This window comes from Oryctolagus cuniculus, chromosome 9 (assembly GCF_964237555.1).
Source record: "Oryctolagus cuniculus chromosome 9, mOryCun1.1, whole genome shotgun sequence".
Taxonomy (NCBI): Eukaryota; Metazoa; Chordata; class Mammalia; order Lagomorpha; family Leporidae; genus Oryctolagus; species Oryctolagus cuniculus.
In genome coordinates, this window is record NC_091440.1 from 61,619,068 (window position 1) to 61,637,086 (window position 18,019).

The 18,019-nt window shown below is 42.0% G+C and overlaps 1 long non-coding RNA gene across 1 annotated transcript in view; it reads left to right on the top strand.

The window, feature by feature from the left end:
• Window positions 1-17,432, top strand: part of LOC127492122 (uncharacterized) — a 67,011-nt gene extending 49,579 nt beyond the window's left edge. Inside the window, exons 3-5 of the long non-coding RNA XR_007921195.2 lie at window positions 7,492-7,794; window positions 10,492-10,582; window positions 14,028-17,432. This is a non-coding gene — a long non-coding RNA (uncharacterized lncRNA). The remainder of the gene's footprint in view (window positions 1-7,491; window positions 7,795-10,491; window positions 10,583-14,027) is intronic.
• Window positions 17,433-18,019: the final 587 nt, after the last annotated feature.

An 18,019-nucleotide genomic window follows, 5' to 3' on the forward strand; every position in this document is an offset into this window, starting at 1 on the left:
CTCCCAGAGTCATGTTTATGCATTGGAGAGATAATAGTAACAAATAACATTTACTGAATAATTGCTGTGTGCCACATTGAGCACTCGACATACTTTATCTCGTTATATAGCTGGAATCGTTAAGCTAGCAAATAACAGATGTGGTTAGAACCAAGGAAATCGCGTGGTTAGAAGCAAGGAAGTAGCAAATAAAAATAGACATGGTTACAACTAAGGAAATAAAGATTCTGCACTGAACAAAAAAGCAACTTTTGTGTAATTGCAGAAAAGTCTGGGATTCTCTGATATTTGTAGGTAAATCCTGAGGCCATCTGTTGATGCTCATGTGGTTTGTTGGCCCAGGTGGGGTGTGCCGAGGGTCAGCAGGCGACCCCCTAAACAGGCTAACGGAGAACCAGAGCCAGGACAGAGCTCTTGGCCACACATCCCAAATGGGGAGAGATTGACAGTTAAGAAGACAATTACATCATAAGGAAACAAGCATAGTGATTATGGGTCATTTAATATGAATTCCTACTTCAGTTCATCTGCTAATAAAGTATACTTAATTCATGATATATTTTTTTTTTGGACAGGCAGAGTGGACAGTGAGAGAGAGAGACAGATAGAAAGGTCTTCCTTTGCTGTTGGTTCACCCTCCAATGGCCACTGTGGCTGGCGCGCTGATCATGTCCGTGTTGATCTGAGGCCAGGAGCCAGGTGCTTCTCCTGGTCTCCCATGGGGTGCAGGGTCCAAGGACTTGGGCCATCCTCCTCTGCACTCCTGGGCCACCGCAGAGAGCTGGCCTGGAAGAGGGGCAACGGGGACAGAATCCGGTGCCTCGACCAGGACTAGAACCCAGTGTGCCAGCGCTGCAGGTGGAGAATTAGCCTAGTGAACCGCGGCGCCGGCCTCATGATATATTTCTATGGTCTTTCATGGTTTTTATGAAGTTGCAACTTAGAAGAACTTTTTTGGGTATTGCTAACCTGTGAATGCAGTTGTTGACAGGATTCTGATTTTGACCTTTTATGTTGTAGCTCATGTTCATTGACTTGGACAGATGTTTACAGCATATTTTGAGAGACTTAAGTATAAAACACCAGGTATGATTTAGTCTCATTTTGTCAAATAAAAGAATAAGCAAACAAAACTCTAAACAGAATTATTTATTAGAACTGGAAAATGGAAAACAACTAACTGTGAAACACTGGTTAAGTAAGTTCAAGCAAATGCCTGGGCAGTCGTTACAAATGCTGCTCTGGAAGAATTTCCTAACACTGAGAGGGGCAGGCACCTGCTGAGTGGTCAGCAGACAGTTAAGATGCCTCTGTCCCCCACTGGAGGGCCTGCATTCAATTTCTGGCTCCAGCTTCCTGCCAGCACAGACTCTGGGAGACACCAGAGTGACTCAAGTGATTGGTCTCCTACCACCCACTTCTACCTATGACCTAGATTGAGTTTCATGTTCCTGGCTTCAGCCTGGCCTGGTCTTGGCCACTGTGAGCTTTGAAGAGTAAACTGCCAGATAGACACACTCTCTTTGTCTCTGTCTCTCAAGCAAAATTATAAATTAAAAAAATCCTGATACCGACAATGTTCATAACTTAGTGTTAAGAGTGATAAAACAGGCCGGTGCCGTGGCTCAATAGGCTAATCCTCTGCCTTGCGACGCCGGCACACTGGGTTCTAGTCCCGGTCGGGGCGCTGGATTCTGTCCCGGTTGCCCCTCTTCCAGGCCAGCTCTCTGCTGTGGCCAGGGAGTGCAGTGGAGGATGGCCCAGGTACTTGGGCCCTGCACCCCATGGGAGACCAGGATAAGTACCTGGCTCCTGCCATCGGATCAGCGCGGTGCGCCCGCCGCAGCGCGCCGGCCATGGTGGCCATTGGAGGGTGAAACAACGGCAAAAAGGAAGACCTTTCTCTCTGTCTCTCTCTCTCACTGTCCACTCTGCCTGTCAAAAAATTAAATAAAAAAGAGTGATAAAACAATCCCAAATAGTTTAATCTATTTTTTAATAAAATGGAATTTATACCTAGACAAAAACATTTAGAACTATAGATAATAATATGTTCACTTGCTTACTTTGGGTGGTATAGTTTCTGTTTTTTTTTTTTTTTTTTTTTTTTTTTAACAAAATTTAAGTAGATTTTGTTTTTCAGAGCACTTTTAAATTTAGAGAACTGAGGAAACAGTACAGAGAGTTCCCATATATCCCACACTCAGTTTCCCCTACTGTTGCCATCTTACATTAATATTATACATTTAATTGATGAACTGATACTGAAGCATCCTTAGTAGTTGGCGCAGATTATGATGCAAAACATCATTATTGCTGCATATTTCTTTGTTCTTAAATGACATTAGATCCCATCCAGAACACCAGAGCCCCTCTTAGCCATGATCATTTTCCAGACATTTCCTCTTTCTGTTGCCCTTGATAGTGTTGACGAGGATTGATGAGGATTTTGTAGAACATCCCTCCACTGGGACTATTTTTTTCTGATATTTCTCTCATGTTTAGACTGTGATTATGGATTTTGGGGAGGAAGAGTTTATTTTTATACCAGTAAAATTCATCTGTATCTATTTCCTACAAATGAATGTGCATCACTTTTGTACTATTTATGATGATGAAAATCCTGAGCCGTCACATACAAGTGCGGTTGCCCAGGTCAGCACCAGGTGAACTTGTGGTTGGCACATTTTCTCCTCAGCACATTTCAGTGTCTTTCATCCCCTTTCTTACCCCGTTTCAATGTCTCAGACAGTCAATGAAAGTTGAAGTTACAGCTTCTTTGCGGAGACACTTGTATTGGAATATAAGATTTTTAAAATCTGAGAGAGTCTGAAGACCCAAAGGAATGAGACTGTAATGGTGGGTTTGCAGGTGCTGGTGGCAGAGATGCTGAGGGTGGACGGAGGAGGGGCCGTTCCTGTCACCTCCACCCCTAATGCTGCAGAGTGGTTATGCTGTGTGACCTGCTCACAGCGAGACTCGGATGACTTAGAACTTGCAGGTTATCAAAGGAGTAAAACCCTCTATCTGCCAGAATTGGAATTAGTCCTGCAGTACAATTTTCTTCGCTATCCTGAAATATGTGTTTTTGCCTTCAAAGCCTTGTGACTTCCTTCTTTTCGTAACAGCAGCCAGATTTGCTTTTAGTGCCTCTCCCTCCCCCTCCCCTGGGAAGGGGACTTTTGGACCAGACTCAGAGTCAGAGAGCACCCACCTCTCTCACAGTGATTGGTGGATCTGGGATACACCTGTGGCTCTAAGTGAGTCTATGGGTGATTGCCCTGGGAATTTCTCTAAAGTTACTCCAAAGGTAGAATTTTCTTTCTGTTGTCAATGTTAAGCTGATGAGATATAAGCCTGGGATTGGGAGGGATTATCTGGACGACCATAGAGAAACAATCTGAGGAGGAGGCAACATGAAGGAGAACAAACCTGGGAGGTGAAAAGGAGACTCCCGAGGCTGACATCAGAGCACCTGCTTCTTTTAAGCCAAGTTTACCTCCTAGATTGTTCAGTTACGTGAACCAGTTAAGCCTCCTTTTTTTTTTTTCCTTAGGTCAGTTCAGGTTGTATTTTTATTACTGGTAATGGAAGAGTCGAGACTATAAGATTCTCTCAAAATCTTCTTCCCCTAAACAAATGAACTAACTTTTACCCAAGTGTCTCACTTTAGCATCATTTTCATACTTATGAATGTCATTTATTTTATTTTTAGGTTCTGCTATCTTTTTTTTATAGAAACAATAAATATAGCCATTCAAAATTCAGTCAAGCTGATTTTTATTTTCCAGGTTATCTTGACAGCTTATCTCTATTTGGTGACATAATCCAATTCAGAATACATTAAAATATGCAAGCTATAGCACATAGGGTCTGTGATTAGGATATAGCTACCCTTTTGTGACTTGAAAATGTTTTACTCCATTTAAACAAGCCTGTTGGCCAGAGAGGATCTCTCTCTTTCTAGTTCTCTCTCTCTTCCTCCCTCCCTCCCTCGCAGTTTCTTAACTATCAGGAAATTGTAGTCAGTTGTCATGACAGCAGCATCAACTCAACTCTGCTGCTCTAAAAGGGTCATCTGTCAAAGGAGCAATCAGCCTTTTTTTCTACCACATCCCAATCACTGAGCCAAGGTGAAACAAAGTCAACAGAGTAACACAGGATTATTTTCATGAGAAAAGGTGTGAAGGTGATAAAAGAGTTCATAGAGGGCAGGCCATGAATGTGTGGCCATCTCACAGTCCCTTAAACTGCATCCCAGCTCCCAACTCTGCTATTTTCTTGCTGACTGGCTGTGAAGAGCTTATTAAAATCTCTAAGCATCTGAGAGATTAGGATAATGATAGGATAATAACCTAATATGATGTGTCAAACAACAGTATGCCTAAAAAATAACATGGCTGGTATGAAGTTAAAAGATCTGGTCCACAGAGCATCAGATTCAGCGGCTGACCTAGAGGAAGCAGCCAGTGATGTCAGTGGCTATTTTTTTTAAAGATTCATTTATTGGGGCCGGTGCCATGGTGCACTAGGTTAATCCTCCGCCTGCGGTGCTGGCATCCCATATGGGCACCAGTTCTAGTCCTGGTTGCTCCTCTTCCAGTCCAGCTCTCTGCTGTGGTCTGGGAAAGCAGTAGAAGATGGCCCAAGTACTTGGGCCCCTGCACCCACATGGGAGACCTGGAGGAAGCACCTGGCTCCTGGCTTTGGATCTGTGCAGCTCTGGCCATTGCAGCCATTTGGGGTGTGAAGCAACTGAAGGAAGACCTTTCTCTCTGTCTCTCTCATTGTCTGTAACTCTACCTGTCAAATAAATAAATAAAATCTTTAAAAAATTCATTTATTTATTTGAAAGGCAGAGTTGGAGAGAGAGGGACACACACACAGACACACACACAGAGAGAGAGAGAGAGAGAGAGGCCTTCCATCAGCTGGTTCACTCCTTCAATGGCCACAATGGATGGAGCTGGGCCAATTCGAAGCCAGGATCTTCCTCTGGTTCTCCCACAGGGGTGCAGGGGCCCAAGCACTTGGGCCATCTTGTTTCTTTCCCAGGCACATAGCAGGGAGCTGGATCGGGAGTGAAGCAACTGGGACTGGAACCAGTGCCCATATGGGATGCTGGCATTGCAGGCAGCGGCTTTACTGCTATGCCACAGTGCTGGCCCTGTCAGTGGCTATTTTGATTCACAGTTGTGGTGTCACATCTGCGATTGGTATATGCTTAAAATGGATACTTATTAATATGCCTGCATATTAGAGGCATATCAAAGTAGGGAAAGTTAAGGATCAAGCTGATTAGATGTTAGAGAATGATAGATGTGTTGAAAGGAAAACACAATAAAGATATGACTTGGGTAAATTATTCACTTTCTTGCCTGTTCTGGAGTTATGACTAGAAGTCTTAATAAAAGAATTAAACTGTGAATGAGGCTCAGAAATATGGCTATAAACTTTGGACCCCTGCCACCACCCCCTGAGGCTCGTTGAACAGTCTTGAATGTTGCATGGTGGATATCTATGGATTTTTCTATTGTACTGAAGTTGAAATTTAGAATAGATATCTTCAGAACTATTTGTATCCCATGGTTCTTTTTTTTATTTTTTGACAGACAGAGTGGACAGTGAGAGAGACAGAGAGAAAGGTCTTCCTTTTGCTGTTGGTTCACCCTCCAATGGCCGCTGCGCAGCTGGCGCACCGCGCTGATCCGATGGCAGGAGCCAGGTACTTCTCCTGGTCTCCCATGGGGTGCAGGGCCCAAGTACTTGGGCCATCCTCCACTGCACTCCCTGGCCACAGCAGAGAGCTGGCCTGGAAGAGGGGCAACTGGGACAGAATCCGGTTCCCCGACCGGGACTAGAACCTGGTGTGCTGGCGCCGCAAGGTGGAGGATTAGCCTAGTGAGCCGTGGCGCCGGCTTCCCATGGTTCTTTATCAGGTTATGATTTTCAAAGCAAATGCTATCATTTGACTTTTCTGAATGAGTAGATGTCATGGAAATCTCATCAGCATTAAAACAACATAGCATTCCTCATGTTTTATTCTGAAAAGACAATAAATGCTTTCAGGACAGGCCTGCTCCATCTTTCCTGAAACCCTGCATAGTGGCATGATCAAAGGAGTATAAAAATTCAAATAATGTAATTATTATGGATTTGAGCAGTTTCTCCTGTCTTTTGATGAGGTGCTAACACCAAGGGAGCTTGGTTGGCCTCCAGTCCTTGAAGTTGTTGCTTCTGATTCATTTCTGTTAGGCAGATATTTGGGGATAATGGGCCTTGAGGATGAATGTGGATGAGGTTCATTAGCAGCAAAAGAAAGCTGAGCTAGAGCCATTTGCAAATTTGACACCGGTTGTTTAATGAACTATTGAACTCACTGCCTAAATTGCTGGGTAGCTACAGGATTTCTTTCAGTCACAGCACTACAACAGGGAACAGACTATTTACAAACAGTGTTTCTTGTACAGCTGGGTAGAACTGAGGGTCATTCATTTATGTTCAGCATTTCCAAAGGTTAGCCATGTGAATCATACAACTGAGACTGGCATCACATGGCTTCAGGATGTCACCACATCAAACACCCGGCTGGCGTCAGGGAAGGAAGCTTGATGTCATTGTATGTTTGGCCTATATGTTTTCTTAACCTAACAGCTTGCTTCCTGTGAGGGCAATGTCTCCAGGGACGACACAAATTTTCAGGAAGACTTCTACCATCTTCTCATGCTAGTGAACCAAACCATACAGCAAAATGCCCATTTGGAAAATAGGTTCTTTTTTTTTTTAAAGGTTTATTTATTTGAAAGTCAGAGAGAAAGTTACACAGAGAGGAGAGGCAGAGAGAGAGAGGTCTTCCATCCACTGGTTCACTCCCCAATTGGCCACAACAGCTGGAGTTGCACTGATCTGAAGCCAGGAGCCAGGAGCTTCCTCTGGGTCTCCCACCTGGGTGCAGGGGCCCAAGTGCAGGGGTCATCTTCTGCTGCATTCCCAGGCCATAGCAAAGAGCTGGATAGGAAGTGGAGCAGCTGGGACTTGAATCGGTGCCCATATGGGATTCTGGCACTACAGGCGATGGCTTTACCCGCTACGTCACAGTGCCGGCCCCAGAAAATAGGTTCTGAATTAAACAAATAAAAATGCAAGGAAAGAAAATTTGCCAAGTGGCATAATATAGAGATTTTACCGAGGATATTGAGCTGGGCAGTAGTTAAAATACACGTTACATTGACCTAATGATTTGCATCTTTTGTTATCACAATTGTACAGCACAGTTTTAGTGCTATAGTTACAGCAACCACAACCAGTCACACGAGCTACAACCTACTCCAGGCTTATGTTCTGGTTTTCATTTCTGGGCTCACGAGCTATCTACATATGGTATTCTTCATTTAAAGAGCTTTATGACTTTCAATTACCCAATAAATAAAACTCTGCTTTTGCATTTTGATAGCTAGCCATTTGTTATTTGTTTAAATTTATTTATTTGAGAAACAGAGATAAAAATGGAGAGAGAAAGAGAGAGTTCACATTCTCTACTTCACTCCTTGAATGTCCACAATGACCAGGACTGGTCCAAGCCAAAGCCAGAAGCTGAGAACTCAATCTGAGTGTCCCACAGGAGTGGCAGAGACATAACTACTTCAATGGCCACCTACCGCCTCCTGGAATGTGCATTATCCAAAAGCTGGAAGAAAGAGCAGAGCCAGAACTTGAACACAGACACTCAGATATGGAACACACACAGGCATCCCAGCTGGTGGCTTCACTGCTAGACCAAATGCCAACCCCTGAGTAAGTATTTTAACCTCAACATATGTATAGCCTGATTTAAGGTGAGTGATTTAAAATAGAAAAAACAACGAAAGGTGCATATAATTGAATCTGTGTTTTCCCTGAATTCCCTGAGCAAATGGTTACTTGAAAGCCAACAGGGCTATGCTGCTCTCTTAGCTGTAGATCTGACCAATCCAGAGCCTCTATTTGGTCTCCACGTTTGGTGCTTGCTGATCTGATGGGTGAAGAATCCCTCGCTGAACCCATTGTCTCCTGAGGGGAAGTGTCATCTCATTCAGCATGATGTGGCTCCAGGGCCTGGCATGGTACCCAATGTATAGTGGACATTTAAGGATTTTGATTTAGTAAATGAGCAATTTTAGGTTTGCCAATGCAAAGGAAACCACTCAGGAAAAGCCAGCATATATTTATTTGTGGCTGCTTGGCAAATAGGCTCTTTGGGAAATAAATTGGTCATCTAGCTTTTATCCTCCAAATTGCATTATTGTCATGGAACATGCTATAGGTGTGGCATCATGTGAAATATATATACATTCTGATTTAAGAGATAAAACAGTGCATCGAATGACAAATGCCTTCGGATGACTCTCCAGTGAGGACTTGGATTCTGAACTTTAAATTCCTTCCAGCAAGGTGAGCTCATTTGCTTTAGCTAACAGTGGCTCTGCCTGGCTACCCCCTGCCTATAGCTTGCTGACTGTATCAGACAGGAGAGGAGTGACTCATTAGAAAATCACAGCCACTCTAAGAGTCCAGGCACCAGAGGGAGATGACCTTTTTTTAAAAATTAATTAATTAATTTATTTTTTGACAGGTAGAGTGGACAGTGAGAGAGAGAGACAGAGAGAAAGGTCTTCCTTTGCCGTTGGTTCATCCTCCAATGACCGCTGCAGCTGGCGCACTGTGGCCAGCACACCGCGCTGATCTGATGGCAGGAGCCAGGTACTTATCCTGGTCTCCCATGGGGTGCAGGGCCCAAGTACTTGGGCCATCCTCCACTGCACTCCCTGGCCACAGCAGAGGGCTGGCCTGGAAGAGGGGCAACCGGGACAGAACACGGCGCCCCGACCGGGACTAGAACCTGGTGTGCCAGCGCCGCAAAGTAGAGGATTAGCCTAGTGAGCCGCGGTGCCGGCCGAGATGACCTTTTAGGGCAGGCTGTCCCTGAGTTATTCTCAGTCCACAAAAACCACCAAAATAGGAAAATCCCCACCTCCAGAACCAGTATTTTCTATGAAAAATAATTAATCAAGCTGTTAGTGGGTGTCTTAGCAAGAAAGCAAAATTAGGGAAAAGATCATGACAGACTTGTTTCTTTATATTTCCACCAGTGGCTTGGCTGCCATCTTAAGATGCCTCAAGCCTGTGCCTGGATCCTGTTAGAGTCAGTTCCCCACTCTTGTCCACTTGCTGATGGTGATGGGGAAGCTTCTGCATTTGTTTCCATGTTGGCTGACCCTTCGGCTTGGGTTCTCAAGCCTTCAGTGTCCCTCCCAAGGACAGGGATGGGAATACATCCTGGAAACACAATTCAGTTCCCCCAGTGTTCACTGCGAGAGAACTCAGGCAACCAACAACTCAGTGACTCCGCCAGATGTTTTTGTTTCTTAGCCTCGGGCACCTTGCCCTGCTGTCTCGCATGCGGAGGGTGATGCCTGGCACCCTGCCCGGTGCCACCAGGAATGAGCACGGCCCCAGGGAGTACTGCCAAGTCATTCAGCCAGCTGCCTTCTGGGAGCCCCGCGGCCACGGGACAAACGCGCTGCGCTGTATGCTCAGAACTCTGTTAGGGGGAAGTGTCTGAGAGCTTCCCGTGGCTGTAAGTTCTGAATCCACGTTCTGGGTTTTAAGCCGTTTTGTTTACCATTGCATTGGCCACGTTGTGCAATTGCGGTAACTGAGGGGGCTTATTGGATGGAAGCCATGGGTTTCATGGCTGGGTCTGTAGCCACATATCAAGGGGAAAACATGCGGCTCTCAGTGAAGACGGAAGTCACCTAAACAGTAAACAGGGATACAGAGACCCCTGCCAATCAACACGGATCCAAAGACTCATGTTTCATAAGAGCATCGTGCTGTAGAAAAGCACAGAGCTCGGATCAGAAAGTCGGGCTGCTGGCCCCGCCCCCTACTCACCATCCATAAATTGAGTCCTTTGTGTTTTCAATTTATTTTTAATTCTTTTCTTTTCCTGTGAGAACAGTTTGCTTGTTGTATGGACTTATTTCTCACACTAAAAAGAAAATATCTTCACCTGCTTCCATGGTGGTTTCAAAGCAGACTTTAGCCGGGATTAGTGGAGTCAGCGTAGCAGCCATGGCTATTGCCAGATTTTCCCTAGTTGGGACCAGCTCTGGCCTAGATGGTCTCTGAAGAGAACTGTATAGACTTTTGACTGGTGTTGAGGACAAGGTGGGGAAGGACAAACTGCCCTTTTAACTGAACACGATCAATCATTTGACATCATGCTGGGTTAACTGTGAACTTCTTGGTAACCAATGTGAGTCAAACAGATGAAATCCACACATTGGAAGGAAAAGATAATTTGAAGCTTGGTCCTTTGGTTGATGAACTGAGAAAGGCAGAACAGGCTTTCCTGAACTTGGAAGCCACAGGGTAGCATTCACTTTGGAGTATGTGGAAGCACACTCAGAATGGAGTATAAGCCTGTGGTTGCTTGCTTGTCTGATTTAGATGTTCCTGGGAAAACTCAAAATTAAGGCTGTGGCAACCTGGAGGACTTCCTGCAAGCAGCTGGACAGAAGAGTGCACTCACCTTGCCAAGGTATCCCTTAAAGTGATCATGAAAACAGCATGTTGACTCAATTGTGGACACCCTGTTGTAAAGCCGGAGTGTTTAACTGATGTTCTCAAAGCAGTTCCTGTCCACAAACTGAAAGTTGTTATTTACCTATTGATGAGCTAGCTAGTGGGAGTGAAAACGCGGATCTACCTGGATAATAGGAAAGAAAACAAATCTTCAAGGGGAAAAGATTTATATTTATAAGTGCCAAGCTGCCCAAGACATTAAGCTCAGTAGTTGTTTTTGGAGGTGAATAAGCTGTGGTGATAACAGAAGAAAATAATAAAAAAATGTTTTTCATCTCCTGGAAACTATGTTATTGATATAGGAATAACAAGCACCCAGATCTATTTTTTTTTAAAGATTTATTTATTTGAAAAACAGAGTTACAGAGAGAGAGAGAGATGGATGTACAGAGAGGGAGAGGGAGAGATCTTCCATCCACTGGTTTATTTCCCAAAAGACCACAAAGGCTGGGGCTGGACCAGGCTGATGCCAGGAGCTTGGAACTCCATCTGAGTCTTGCACGTAGGTGGCAGGGATCTAAGCATTTGGGCCGTCTTCCACTACTTTCCCGGGTTATTAGCAATAACCTGGATCGGAAGTAGAGCAGCCAGGATGTGAACCAGCACTCATATGGCATGCCAGTGTTGGAGAGGGCAGCTTAACCCATTGCACCGCAACAGCTGCCCCAAGCACGCAGACTATCAGAAATAATGGATTCATTCGATCATGGATATGCTTCAAAGATCAAAGACAACTCTAGGACCAAGGCTTTTGCAGGGCTTGTCAGTCAAGAACAGATTAACACTGAGTGCCCTAGTGGACAGTACAACATGTGTAGCTGAAACTGACTTGGAACAAGCACAAACATGGCTGGGCTTGATGGAAAGGCCAAAGAAATAAAAATCTCTAGGAAGAAATAATAATCTGGAATGCTTTCACAAGAAATATGTACTATAAGGAACTTAACGAATAAGCTGTAATAATAGTCATATCAAGCATTAGGGTGAAAATTCCTATCTATCAGCTTTTGTCAGCTAAGTTCCCAGGTGTAAATGAAAGTAGAGATGGACCTCTGAGCATCAGTGGGACCAACTCCATTCAAATTACCCTCAGTCGTTTCTCAACAAAGAGAAAGGGATGGAGTAAATCAAGAAATGCTTTCATTCAAATCACAAAATTAGAAATGTCTTGTTCTACACCCTCAGTGTGGAAAAATAAGGAGCAGCATCTATCTTACAATGAGCCTTAGACAAAAAAAATGAGAGATTACTTACTTACAGATTTAAAATAAATGTGAAAAAAAATCTACAAATTAATTTCTTTCTACAGAAGAGCAGTCATCAAAAGGAAAGAAGGAAGGGAGGGAGGGAAGGAAGGAATTATTTGTACATAGAACAGGAAGTATTGAAATAGTTGTTTGAGAATAAAACACCAGAGTTAGGAAATGAATTGAAAATTCAAATGCAAGAAAAGATGTCAATATTAGAAAAAGGCCAAGAATGGATACAGAAATACATACTTTTAATGATTAAACAATGCCAGATAAGAAAAAAAATCTCAAGAAAATGAAATTGGGAAGAAATGGGTGCTGAAAAAAGCATCATTATGGCCAACTAAAAATGCATCTGACAGTGACGAACTTCAGGGCAACAGTGAGATGCTTCCAAGAAAAGTGTTAGTGACTGAATTTAGATCACTGGTGGTTAATAAGTCCAGTCCCAGAAGTCCATCTGGTGTAAATAATGATTATGGTCAATGACAGAATTCCCAGAAATGCAGAAAAGGTCACATTTCCTGGGGCAGGAAAACTTCCCCACATCATTGGAAGATCAGATCTAATAGCTCATCATGCTCAAAATAATACAGAATTGGAAAAGGGGTTAGGGCAGGAAATGGAGGTGCAAAATTTATACACAAAAAGGAAAAATCTTTTTTTGATTATCTCTTTAGATCTAATCCTAATGTCAAAAGGAGAAGGTAACAGGATTTTAAAAAGAACTTAAGGGAAAACATTTCCTACCAAGTATTTTTTTCAGCTAAGTGGGATACAAGAATATAGGATATAGAAGAGATTTATGTGACAAACATTGCATAGCTTAACTTTGCTAAATGTGCAAAACTAAAGAAGAAAATGTAAGTGAATGGGTGTGCAACTTTTTCAGACTCTCGTCATGTCTTTATTTCCTCACCTCTATAATAGAGTTCATTTATTTACTTAGCAAACATTGATTGAGCATTTCCCTCTACTGGGCACTGACTTGGGACATACTTCTTTTCCTTTAGGTGGAGTCATTGTTCAGGGATGAATTCAGACACAACCTAGAGATACAAGCCTAGAGTCCTAGGAATATGGTGGTCCAAAAAGTCTCTTCTGCTGGGACAATGATGCTTTATCAAGAGGGCATGCATTGAGCTGAGCCTAGAGAGATGAGCTGGGATTTTGTCAAACTTGAGCAGTGAGACTTGGAGAAAGAGCAGGAGGAGATTTGGGGGAGCATAAAAGGCAATGAAAAAACACCTGGAAACAGGAAGACACTGCTCCTGGAGGAAGGTACCTCATTTCACAGAATACTTGTAACAACACCTCGTAGACCAGGAAAATGTCCAAAATTTTTTTCGGATTACCAAAGAGATATATTTTTATTGAGTAGTGAATTTAGAAAATGTCAGTATAAAAAAGAAATAAAAGCCATCTAGAACCTCTCCTCCCAGAAAAAAATTGTTTTTACTGTAATGTGCTCTTTACTGTGTATATTTGTCTAATGTTTAAGTTGCCATCTGAAGAATGAGATGGGATTACTGGTAGGTCTAGAGGAGGCATCTCCAGACAGAAATGAGATTGTGGAAGGTAAGATAGTAGAGCTTGGCTTCTCGAGGGAACTGGATGAAGGTCAAGGACTGGATGACAGAAAGAGGGATGGGATGAGGTTGAAGATTGTCAACCAGATCACACGGAACCTCACAGCTCATGTCCAACTTTTGGGCAACTGAGAATTTTGACCAGTTTTGATCAGGAAATTTACATGACAGGGTCCTACTTTTTAAGAAGATCTCCTAGTAGCTAGGGGAGGATTGACTGTGAGGAAACAGAAATGGTAGCAAGGAAACAGAAATGGTAGCTAGGAAACCAGAAAGATCATGGTGGCAGGAGATGAAGAGAAAGCACCACATTCAAAGTAGACTTTAGAGATCTGGTTGATGGGGCTTAGTGATGGACTGACATGAGTTTGCAGGGGATGGAAACACTGAGGGTGAATTCTAATGGGTTAAAATTTCCACAATAATATGTATTTTTTAAAAAAATATGTGGGATCAGTATTCAGCCTGGTGGTTGAGACCCCCATATCCCACAGTTAGAGTACTTGTGTTCCATGCCTGGCTCTGGTACCTGACTCCAGTTTCATATTAATGTGTGCCCTAGGAGGCAGCAGGTGATGACTCAAGTAACTGAGTTCCTGTCACTTACTTGGAAGACGTGGACTGAGTGCCTGGCTCCTGGCTTCAACCTGGCCTACCCCTGGCCATTGCAGACATTTGAGTTGTAAATCATTACGTGGAAGGTCTAAGTAAATAAATAAATAATTCCTTGTATATGTCTGATTCTCTGAATTATAATATTTTAGCCTTTTTTCTAAAAAGTACAATGTTTTTTTTTCTTTGTAATAGATTACCTCCATACATAGTGGCTTAAAACAACAGTTTCATTAGCTCATGATTCTGTGATCTATTTGGGCTATGTTAACCTTGGCAGTTCTTTTGCTAGTCTTCCCTGGGTTCCCTCACTTGGCTACACATAGCTGATGGGCTTGCTGGTTGGCCTTACTATTCGACTGATATGTTGGCCAAATCAGGAGAGAATGTAGAAGGGACATTTGAATGATACTGATTCTTCTGATCCATGAGTAATGAATATCTTTCCATTTTTTGGTGTCCTTGATGATACCTTTCATCAAAGTTTGAAAATTTTCATTGTAGACATCTTTCACTTCTTTCATTAAATTTATTCCTAAATATTTGGATTTTTGGTGGCTATTATGAATAGGATTTCTTTCTTGATTTCTCTTTCTGTGAGTTCATCTTTAGCATACCAAAAATCTGTATTTTTTGTATGTTTATAACCTGCAACTTTACTGAATTGGTTTATCAATTCTAACAGCGTTTTGGTGGAGTGTTTAGGTTTTTCCATGTACAACATCATATCATCTGCAAACATGGATAATTTGATTTCCTCTTTTCTAATTTTGATGTCCTTTATTTTTTTCTCCTCCCTGACTGCTCTTGTAAAAATTTCCAGTACTATATTGAATAAGAGTGGTGAAAGTGGACATCCTTGTCTTGTTCTAGATCTGAATGGAAATGCTCTTTCAGTTTTCTCCCAGTCAGTATGATATGGACTGTTGGCTTGTGATAAATAGCTTTTATAATTTTGAGGAATGTTCCTCCTATATCTAATTTGTGGAGGGTTTTCATCATGAAGAGGTGTTGAATCTTATCAAATGCTTTTTTTTTTGCATCTATTGAGATGACCACATAGTTTTTGTTCTTCATTCTATTGATGTGATTTAAGACATTTATTCATTTGTGAATATTGAACCACTCTTGCATTTCTGGGATAAATCCCGCTTGATCATGATATATGATCTTTTTGATGTGGTTTTAGATTTGATTTGCTACTATTTTGTTGAGAATCTTTACATCTATATTCATTAAGGCTGTAGATCTGTAATTTTCATGTTGTGTCTTTGTTTAGTTTTAGTATCAAAGTAATGCTGGCCTCATAAAAAGAGTTTGGTAGAATTCCATCCTGTTCAGTATTTTGGAATAGTTTGAAGAATATTGGAGTTACTTCCTTTTTGAATGCTTTATATAATTCAGTAATAAAGCCATCAGGTCCCAGACTTCTCCTTGATGGAAGACATTTTAATTACTGTTTCAATCTCATTGCTTGTTATGGGTCTGTTTAGATTGTCTGTATCTTCTTGATTTAATTTTGGTAGGTTACACGAATTCAGGAATTTATTTTTTTTAGGTTTTCTAGTTTATTAACATTTAGTTCTTCATAGTAGTTTCTTATGACTCTTTGTATGTTAGTGGTGTCAGTTGTAGTGCCTCCTTTTTCATTTCTAATTTTATTTGCTTGAGTTTTTTCTCTTTTTTCCTTTGTTAACCTGACTAGAGGTTCATCTTCTTTGTTCCTTGGGTGTGTATATTTGTTCCACAGAGTTCAGTGTCAGTCTCCCTGGCAAATAGGATAGCCAGGGCCTTGTTCTTGGTGCTGAGGAAGACAGGAGTGGCTGCCACTTTCCTACTAGCAAGCCTGAGTGATGCTGGAGCTTGGGCACAGATTACTGTGGCGTGGCTCTAGGACTGTGTGATATGGATGGACCCTTCCTCAGGTCCTGCTAGGAGAGTCCAACTGGTGCTGTGGCTTCTAATACCAACAGTACTAGTCCTAGGACCAGGGGGTGTGAGTTGGATTCTGTTCCAGTCCTGCAGGGTGACTATAAGATATACAGGATATTTTACGCTGGAGGGTATGAGTCCAGAGAGGTGGAATGCAGATAAGTTCTTCCCTATGTCCAGCAGGTAGATTCCGGTGACACCAAGAAATTTAGAACAAGTGGTTACAGCCCTGGTATTGCAGGGCGTAGTGGGGTCATTCACTGGATCTCCCAGTGTGGGAGCAGATTTTTTTAATGGGTTGCTTCTAGTGTTAGCCCCCAGAAGCTAAGGCAATGTAGAGTGTATGAGTGTAGCTCTGTGGCTGCTGCCCCAAAACTTCCACAGTTGCAATATTCAGGGGATCTGTCCTTTGCCCCACCTGCTACCCTGACTCTGTCTATGGTGCTGGTAGGAGAACAGAGGCATGCTGCCTGACTTTTGGCTGCCTAGGATGGTGCTCTGCAGGAGTAGGGGAAGGGAAGGAAGCAAGTCTGCTCCTGGCTCCAAGCCCTATAGCTTCTCGGACCCCAGTCAGCTCACCAGGCTGAAGTAATGTCCGTGATTGGCTGTGGAAATCCCTCTCAGCTAAACTGCAAGTGAGAGGGCACACAGCAATTTCTTCCTACTTTGACATGGTAAGATGGCAGCTCACAGTGGCAGCTGCCTGTGCCTCGTGGCTCACTGCTGTGGTGTCTCTGTCTTCTCTCCTCTTGTCCCACAGAGTCATTGTGGGTTTTTTTGTTTGTTTTCTTCACTTCTGCATTGAAAATTACACCAGTCGGTCCCCTGTAAACATAGTCCTTCCTTTGTTCTTTTCATATCCCAGAGCAGCTTATGTTAGTGTGGCTGTACCCTATTCAGCCATCTTGGCAACACAGTGAAGCAATATTGATAACTATATACCAAATGATATGCTAGCCACAAGTTTTTATGCTCTCTATATTAACAACCACAAATAAGAGAAGATGTGATCTTTGTCTTTTTGGGTTTGGCATATTTCACTTAAAAATTAGAAAATACAGAAAATAAAAATGAATAAAGGAAAAAGTCACCTATAATTTCACTGTCCTCAGAAAAATCATTGTTAACATTTTCTATAGTTTTCCCAGAATTTTTATATGCATATTACTTCAGCCACTCAGTTATTCTTTCATTCAACAAATAGATTTTGAGCTGCTTATCCAAAATTAGGTGTAACTAGATACATCAGAGTATCAAAAAGTCATATCCATCCAGGAGATTATACTGTGATAAGAAGACAGACTTAGAAAACTATGAAGCAATTAAACATTTTTTCCACTTATAATAATGGCTATTAAAGGAAAATACGGTATACTAGGAGAATGTTTAACAAGAGAGCATGGGTCTCAGAAAAATGGTCATAAAGAAGTAATATGTTATATTTTATATACTATAAAATGTGATGTTTCACCTTTTTATAACACTAACATAATTTATTATGTTGTACATATGTTACATGTGTAATATGTGTTATATAGCACATGAATAAAAGAATGTGAAATCTTTCCACTCTAATAAATGTGTTAACATCTCTCTTATTTTCAAGATTTATTTGTTTATTAACGTTTTACTTATTTTAATACTTGTATCATATCCCACTGAAAAGTGTGCCATGTTTATTCAACAAATCCCCTGCTATTAGACATTTGAATTGCTTTTTTTTTTTTACTCCAAGCAATGTTGCGGTGAACATTCTGGCAAGCATTCTAATATGTTCATTGAAAAGGAATAATTGTGGTACAAATGGGGAAATTATGTGCTGTGAAGCAAAATTCTACAACATATCTTGACCTTATATATCCCCTAAGGAAGCATAATGGAAATATTTATTTTTGAAATAAAATTTCTCATGTACTGCCAACTATGCTTAGATGGTCATTTATGGAGATCCTTGGGGACAATTTAGACTATCTTTCTTGGATGAAGATTTATGGATGGTAGATGGGGACA